Source organism: Coenobita brevimanus, chromosome 87 (genome assembly GCF_032717465.1).
Source record: "Coenobita brevimanus isolate Jiangsu-jjx chromosome 87, ASM3271746v2, whole genome shotgun sequence".
Lineage (NCBI taxonomy): Eukaryota > Metazoa > Arthropoda > Malacostraca > Decapoda > Coenobitidae > Coenobita > Coenobita brevimanus.
This window is the reverse complement of record NC_137040.1, coordinates 26,835,227-26,844,505: the sequence shown is the minus strand read 5'-3', so window position 1 is coordinate 26,844,505 and position 9,279 is coordinate 26,835,227.

The window sequence follows — 9,279 nt, the reverse complement described above, 5'->3', positions numbered from 1 at the left end:
CCACCACTCCTCCTTTAGAGCAGAATCTTAACCCATATGTCTCTCTCCTTACCCTACATCTCTCCAAACCTTGCTTATCAGTGGCCATCCTCTCCACACCTCTTAGAGTAGGATCCAAGTCCACATAACAGTAAGATTCAACCCCACATTAGAGCAGGATTGTTTATGTAGAATCTAACACCTTTCAAGGGCAGGATCCAGCTACTTGTTCGAATATGAGTAGAATCCAACACACACCGTGTATAAGTAGGATCCAGTCCCATAAGTAAGTGGGATACAAGTCATCAGATGAACAGAATCCAACAACTTACATGAGTAGGGTCCAGCCATTATATGTCAGTAGGACCCAACCCTTTATACGACTAGAATCTAACCCCTTATATGACTGGAATCCAACCCCTTATATGGCTAGAATCCAAGCCCTTACATGAGTGGCATCCAACCTCTTTTATGAGTAGGATGCAACCTCCTTATATAGACCTCCCTGCCCCACTTCCCGCCAAACCAATCATGCTCTTTCACCAACGCATATTCGTCAAGTAGCCTGATACAGCACTTCCAGGCCTCAAACACACTCCACTTCGCTTTTAAGTGGCCATTTGCAGGACGGAACGAGAGAGACGAGCAGGAAGTGTGAATTTGTGAGACTCTGAAGGCTTGTTAGGGAGGCATCGCTTTTTATTTTGTTATCTTATACATGTTTTTGTTTGGTGGGGAGTTTTTGTGCGTGTGGGTTTGTGGAAGGTGGTTGTGGTTGTGGTGGTGGTGTTGTGTCTGTGCTGTAGCCCTGTTATGGTTGGGACAGCTCTAGTTTTCTGCTGAAACTAACGTCAAATGTTTTTTCTTCAGTCAAATGCGAGAATAACGAGATTAGCTGTTAGCAGCGTTAGTTGATATTCTTATTCTTATAGTTGTTGTTGTTGTTGATGATGATAATGTTACTGTTGTGTGTTGATATTATTGTTGTTGCTATTATTATTATTATTATTATTATTATTATTATTATTGTTGTTGTTGTTAATTTTGTACAACATTCTTAGTTTCAGTTCGAAATCAGCGTATTTTTTTTCCCTTTATAAACAGAGAAAGGTAGTCTAATTTCGTCAGTTCTCACTTCATTTCATCAATTTTCCACACTGAAGAGAAATTAGTCCTTCAGAAAGCTGCTTTTGTTCTCAAATTATCTACTGTACATCAAAAGGCAGACCACTAAATTAAAAACACATAATGAAAGCTTCTTATAATAATCTGTATAATAATGACATAATTAGCGTTATAAATCATGCCTTTTCCCTGCCCAATATTCTGTGGGCAGTTAAGAATATAAGCTTATTATTCGGTGAGCAGTTGGTATTGAAAGCAGCAATTGTGCATGGAAAGCCTGCACGTCATGTGGAAACCTTCTAATTAACAAGAGTTGTCGAATTCCTTTACAGAAGTATATGACTATTTGTTCTTTATTATTACCTCTGCTAAGGGAGTTGGAGGAGGTTATCTATTCACCCCCGTTTGTCTGTTTCTTTGTTTATTTTTTCCACAACATAATTATCTAAAAATATTATTGGTAGAATTAATTAAAACTATGCGGACACATGGGTCTCGGGCCAAGAAAGCGTTCTTTAATCGTCTGCCAGTTGAAGTGACTCTCATGCCAGACCCATACTGGCCGCGCTGCCGGTCAGGGCAGATGGGCTTTCCCCGGACCCTGTCAAGTGCAGCTCCTGGCGCGCTGTGGTAAAAGACCAGGAGGGGTTCGAAGCTCGGCGGGGTAACCATTAGGCAGTCTGTCTCCTTGTGCCTATGCTTCACCTCAGCCTCGGTGTGACTTGGTAGTGCGTTGGCGCCCCTCTGGGACAACCAGAGTCAGCCTGGTGACCCCCCTTAGGTTAGGATACTATCGTATATTAAGTGAGGACTTGTATGTTATTCATCCACTGGCTTTATTAAATAAACCAATGTAATGGTATAATAATAATAATAATAATAATAATAATAATGATAATAATAATAATATTATTATTATTATTATTGTTATTAATAATAATAACAATAATAATAATAATCATAATAATAATTATAATAATAATAATAATATTATTATTATTATTATTATTATTATTGTTATTATTATTATTATTATTATTATTATTATTATTATTATTTACTATCATCATTGTTTTTGTTATTATTGTTGTTGTTGTTATTATTGTTACCAGACTGAGTCCCTATCACCGCCTCTCATTTTTTTAATGTCAGTAATAGTCCTTTCCCTGCGTGGCAACGGATGGAGTTACTATGTACCGCCTCTCAATTTTTTACTGACACATATACCTTCCCTGCAAATATAGTCCCCGCCATAAACCACCCGTACACCACACACGCTATAGAACAAAGACCAGGTGTGTGTGTGTGTGTGTGTGTGTGTGTGTGTGTGTGTGTGTGTGTGTGTGTGTGTGTGTGTGTGTGTGTGTGTGTGTGTGTGTGTGTGTGTGTGTGTGTGTGTGTGGGTGTGTGTGTGTGTGTGTGGGTGGGTGGGTTGGTGGGTGGTCCCTCTAATATAGTGAATGATTTATTTTAACGACTATAAGACTTTTTTCTTTTTAGTCCAGGGAAAACCTCTCGTAGTAAAGGGGTTGATGCAGATTATCTAACTGCATTTTTTTGCTTCTGAATATTTTTACCATAATATAAATCTCTGCTGCAATGGCCAGAGTTAAATAATTTTGTGTTTTTGGTCCCCGTCATGGTCGTAACAGCCCTGGTATTGTTTTTTTTTTTCCAATATTAGACGATTTTATTGAGCTGAGGGTGAGAATGGAGACCTGAGAGTGTTAATACTGTGGCCATTAACCCTCTCACGGTAGGGGCAACTCTAGTATTTTATATGAAACAACGCCAGATGGAATTGATTGGACACATTTTTCAGTCCTCTGACAACTAGAATTTCCATCATATTTCAAGGCGTCTCGTGGCAGCCGGAGTTGTTGTTGTTGTTGTTGTTGTTGTTGTTGTGGTGGTGGTGGTGGTGGTGGTGGTGGTGGTTTCAAGAGTGAGCGTAGGAAACCAAGAGTGTGCGATTGTCGGGTCCTTTACTACATTTTTTTTTATAAGTATCTGCTCCTCGTTTAACTGTGTCTACTGTATGTGTGATTATTCGTAATGTGTGGTGCTTGCTTGGAGTACTGTATGTTCATTTCTTAAACCCACATCTTCTTTCTGGCTTTGCTAATGTGGAGTGCTTTTTTGTAGCTCTTTGTGTCTAGATGCTATATGTATTTAAGTCTTATTCCTATCTTTCGTTTGTGTTTTCTATTATTTTTTGAAGTATTTTACATGAAAGAGGCGGGAGTGTAAGCTGGGGGGAGGGTAGCGAAGTGGCAGGGGACAGGGCGACATGGAGGCGACTGGTTTGTGGCCACCCCCTCTGGGATTAGGGCGTCTGGCTGCAGATAGATATATAGCTTTTACACCCAAAATCTATTTATTTTTACGTCTCTCTGTTTGTGGTTCTTACTTCCAAAAAGTTAATATCCAATATCTTTTTGCCAAGTTCTGTTTTTGCTTTCTAGTATTAAGTTTTATTTAATTATTTATTTATATTAAGTTTTATTTATGTATTTATTTTTTCATCATTCATAATCAGATTTATATTAAGCTTTATTTATTTATTTATTTTTTCATGATTCATATTCAGACCTATTTTTCCGTCCAAGCAATTTCGATGTGTGTTTTTCTCAATATGGAGTACTTTATATATAGTCTTTAATATCAGTTTCTGTTTTTTTTACCAACACATAAACTTCACCTGCCAATACATTCCCAGATACATAAACCACCCCACCGCTACGCACACTCAATTGCACAGGCACCGCTTAATTGATTGTGTGTGTGTGTGTGTGTGTGTGTGTGTGTGTGTGTGTGTGTGTGTGTGTGTGTGTGTGTTGATATAGTGAAGTATTATCTAGTGTATAATTTCCTAGACTTCCTACTAAAGCATAAGTTTCTTTTGTAAAGGTACTGTGTGTGTATGTGTGTGTGTGTGTGTGTGTGTGTGTGTGTGTGTGTGTGTGTGTGTGTGTGTGTGTGTGTTATTCTCAGGTTCACATACAACCCACAACATCACACACAGCCTAGTATAAAGGTCTAATTTAATTCTTTGACCTTTTTATTTTTATGTGGAATGCCTTTTCCCCATTCTTTTTTCTTTCCATTCAAGTTTGAAATTTACAGGGCAATAGATTTTAGCTCTTATGGCAGGTATATTTTTGGGCGATCAGGCGGGGTTCGGGTTTATTGTGTGGATCAGGTGTATTGGAGAGAGAGAGAGAGAGAGAGAGAGACATTAATTGGTGTCTGTGTGTATGGGTTCATTGGTTTTAGATGCTTGTGTGTGTCAGTGTGTGTGTGTGTGTGTGTGTGTGTGTGTGTGTGTGTGTGTGTGTGTGTGTGTGTGTGTGTGTGTTCCAGTGCACAACCACTAACTGAACGATAATGGTAGTGTTTTCTCTCTCTCTCTCTCTCTCTCTCTCTCTCTCTCTCTCTCTCTCACCCATCACACTATCTCCCATCAATAACTCCGCTCCGATTCGTCTCACTTCACCCAGTTACGAATTCATCTAATTTTCTCTCTCCCAAAAATAGTCTGGGCCACGAAATAGATAGAAAATAGATAAATACTGACTCAAACACTCGTCCATGGGTGAATAGTGAGGTCTTAAGTTCGAATTCCTAAATTTATTACGAGAGGACGGTAGATTGGGGTAAATTGTTTGGTATTAAAGGGGCATTGGCTGTGGCATGGGGGACGGGAAGTGGTTGGAGGTTGTTAGGTGCTGAGAGAGAGAGAGAGAGAGAGAGAGTGAGTTTTCTCATCTTTACCACTCATAAACTTGTCTTCCATCGTCCCACCTTTTTTTTTTTTCTCGTCATCTTTCTTCTCATGTTCTTATATATTTGCTTCCTTCCTCTCCAGATCTTTACTTCCGCCCCTCTTCCTTTCTTCTTTTCCATACCTTTTTCTCCCTCTTTCTTTATTCTTTTCCAGATCCTTAAGTCTTCTACTCTTCCTTCTTTTCCTTACAAATCATTACTTCCTCTTCTTTTCCTTCCTTCCTTTACATACCCCTCTTTCTTTCCCCTGTGCTTCCTCTCCTCTTCATGCCTCCCTTTCCCTCCTTTCGATACTCTTCCTTCCCTGCTCTTCCTTCCTCTCATTTTCCTTCCTCCCTCTTCATGTCCTTCCTTTATTCCTTCTTCCTCCCTCCCTTTCCCTACCGTTACCTCCTTTCCTCTTCCTTCTTCCCATTGTATATCATTACTTCCTTCGCTCATCCTTCCTCCTATTCTATATTTTCACTTCCTTCTCTCTTCCTTCCTTCTTCTCTTTCTCACTGCCATCTCCTCCCTCCTACTCCTCCCCTCCTTCCCCACCTTGCATTTCTCTTCCTATTGACTCACCTTCTCTCCTGACCACCTGCCTGCCTCCCTCACTTGCCCTCACTTGCCTGTCTGCCTACCTGCCTCTCTGTCTGCCAACCTGCCGGCCTACCCACCCACCTACCAACCTACTCACCTACCTACCAGAGTGTCTGTTTGTCTACCAACCTGCTTACCTCGCCTGTCATTCAATCTACCCTCCACTTTACCTGCCTGCCTTTCTGCATACCTACCCTGCCTGCCAGTCTACCTGTCTGTCTCTCCTCCTGATTACTTACTCTGCCTGCTTGCTTACTTACCTACCTGCCTGCCTGCCTAATTGCCCGCTTGCTTACCCATTTACGCTCTTGCCTGCCTGTCTCATGTAAATACCTGCTTGCCAACCTCACCTGCCATCCTGCTTATTTATCTGCCTAACAACTTCCTACTTCTCTGTCTTCCTGTCTGCCTGCCTACCTTCCTTCCTTATATACTTACCTACATGCCTACCTTCTTCACTACCAGCATGCCTTTTTAGATGCCCCACACAGCTGCCCCACACACCTGTCTCACACACCTGCCCCACCCGCCTGCCTCACACACTTGCCTCACACACCTGCCTCACATCCGTGCTTCATACCCCTCCCCCACACACCTTCCCCACACACCTGCCTCACACACCTGCCTCAGAGACCTGCCTCACACACCTGCCTCACATCCGTGCCTCATACACCTGCCTCACACACAACGCCTCTCTATCGTTTTGCCCCGGGGCCTAGGCAAGTGTATATATGAGACTGGGCTGAGGCCGGTGAGAGAGAGAGAGAGAGAGAGGAAGGAAGGAAAGGAGTCATTTTGTCACTATATGTATGAAAAGGATGTGTGTGTGTGTGTGTGTGTGTGTGTGTGTGTGTGTGTGTGTGTGTGTGTGTGTGTGTGTGTGTGTGTGTGTGTGTGTGTTTATTGGATAGTAGTACTGAAGGAGAAAAAATAATATTTATAAATGTATGATTGCTTTTAGTGTTAGACCCATCAGCAAGAGGTCCCTTTGTTGATGAAATAAATCGTGCGGACGTAGTCAGAATAAGGTCATGTATGTAGAAAAAACATAAAATAGATCCTTGTACTGAAGAGGTTGTACTTGCTGCTGTTGTTTTTCCTGTTATTGTTGTTGTGTGTGGTAGGTAGGGGCGTCCACCATCCACTCACCTGATGAAGCTATCACTGCCTTCCGGTGGCGGCCTTGAGTGATGAGACAAAAAATATTCTTTTCGTAATCCAGGAAGCGATTTACTACGCTGGGTGGTAACCATGTAACCCAATGAACGCCTGGTGGTCAAGCGGTTTAAGGCGGATATGGACCAAAAGGGTTTATATTCGAGGACTGGTTGGGAATTCCTCTCACTTAATGCCACTGAAGGATGAACGACTGGTCACGTAAAGTTCTGGATTGAGAACGCTAGCCCTGAGCCCCTATGCTACTGATGGCACAGTAGAGGATTTGATGATAGATAGATGGATTGATAGCTAGGTAGATGGATGGGTGGATAGATAGATAGACAGGAAAGTAGATAGAATTATGAATAAATACATAGAAACAGATGGATAGATAGGTAGATAGATAGCTAGATAGATAGAGAGATAGATAGATTGATAGGAAGATAGATAAATAGACTGATAGATTGACTGACTGATTGGATGATAGGTAGACGGATAGATAGACAGCCAGATATGCAGATGAATAGATAGACACACAGATAAATCGACACACACACACACACACACACACACACACACACACACACACACACACACACACACACACACACACACACACACACACACACACACACACACACACACACACACACACACACACATAAATATAGACCAATACACATTATTTTCTGGCCTCCGCGTATTAAAAATATATTTCGCCATAAATGATGTATTCTTAATTCTTATAGACTATGTGAATTTATGCAGTATTTTGCCACGAATATGCATGATTCAGTATATTCTAATTCGGCTGTATATAGGAGTGAATTTGTATGTATGTATATTTTATTTTCTGGTGGCTGTGTGAATTTATATATATTTTTTGTCCTGTCTGTTGTGAGGGATCAGAGAGGACGTGTCGTGATTACTGTGTGTGTGTGTGTGTGTGTGTGTGTGTGTGTGTGTGTGTGTGTGTGTGTGTGTGTGTGTGTGTGCGTGCGTGCGTGTGTGTGTGTGTGTGTGTGTGTGTGTGTGTGTGTGTGTGTGTGTGTGTGCGTGTGTGTCCTCTGTGCATGTCCGTCTGTGTGTCTGTGCCTCATCTGTCAACAGTGCCCTGAGTGTAGGCCTGGGGGGGGGGAGGGGACGCACGGACACTACCAGTAAATCAAACTCCCTTCCATTATTTATTAGTTTACCCTCTAAATCTTTTACTCGACTTGTTTTACACTAACATGGCCCAGATTATCCTTTTTTTGCAGTTTATTTCACATCGCTCAGTTGCAGGACACGATAATGCCATGGCTCTACACCCATTCCATAGCACTTCTTCCTGACTAGCTTCGTATCCTAGTGTTAAGCTATTTTTTTTTATATATCCGTGCCATTTTTTTTAGTCTGTTTTCACTCCCCACATATTGAGTACTGTCGCGTTGTATAAAATTCAATGAGTCCTAGTTTTGAGGAAGGAATGAGTCTCCTTGGTTACTAGTCAGATCAGCCCTCCAATATAACTACATTAGGAATATGTCAAGTCAGAGTAGTAGTAGTAGTGGTAGCAGAAGTAACTGTAGTAGTAGTAGCAGGTTTATCCAGCGTACCACAGGCCTCATATTCCTTCTACAGTCCACCGTCCTTCTTTGGGGGAATAAGGAAGTAGCTGAGGGACGTCTATATAACCAGGCAGTGGAACACCTCAGCTATATCAGTACCACCACCTGAAGGCACCCCTCTGCCTCCCCCATGTTAGAGTACAGTCAATGATCTATATTATTGTGATTTTTTTTCTGTTTTATTCTTGTGACCTCCAAACGATTTTATGCCCTTCAGGGGAGATTTTTCGAACTGGAGGGGTTAGATACAGCCTTCCTTAATCCTTTTACAACTAAGATGCTCTCTCTCTCTCTCTCTCTCTCTCTCTCTCTCTCTCTCTCTCTCTCTCTCTCTCTCTCTCTCGCATGCTCTGAGTGGAGTCTCTTGTAATTCTCGGCTGATAGTTCGATCTTGCTCTCAGGTGTGTTGTGGTTGTGTGTGTGTGTGTGTGTGTGTGTGTGTGTGTGTGTGTGTGTGTGTGTGTTGATGTGCTGGAGGATATTTGTGTATGAGACTGCATTGAGTGTGTGTGTGTGTGTGTGTGTGTGTGTGTGTGTGTGTGTGTGTGTGTGTGTGTGTGTGTGTGTGTGTGTGGGTGTGTGTGTGTATGTCCGAAGATTTTATTCTGCAGTTCAAGCCAGGATTTGCATGCATGAGTGTGTCTGTGTGCCCGTGTGTTTGTTTTTATGTATTGATGTACAGTACGTATGTAGGTAGGGAGGTATTTAAGTATATTAATACGTGTAAATGTTTATATGTATTTATATGTATATGTATAATTATGTATTTGTAAACATGTATAGGCTATTTGTAAATTTCATTTCGAAGGTTTTCATGCGTATCAGTGGGTAGATTTTTGTAGCGTCGAGGTTGTTGGTAACCTGGCCCAGAACGAAATGAATAACAATGGCAGACGTCGAAAGCCAAGATAAGAAACTAATAAACTGTACGAACACTGAACGACTGGATTTGGGTAGGATAGAGAAAGCGTGTATGTGAGCGTGGGAGACTAAAGGGCGAGATGTGGGAGACCAAGACAATGGTTTGGTGAATATG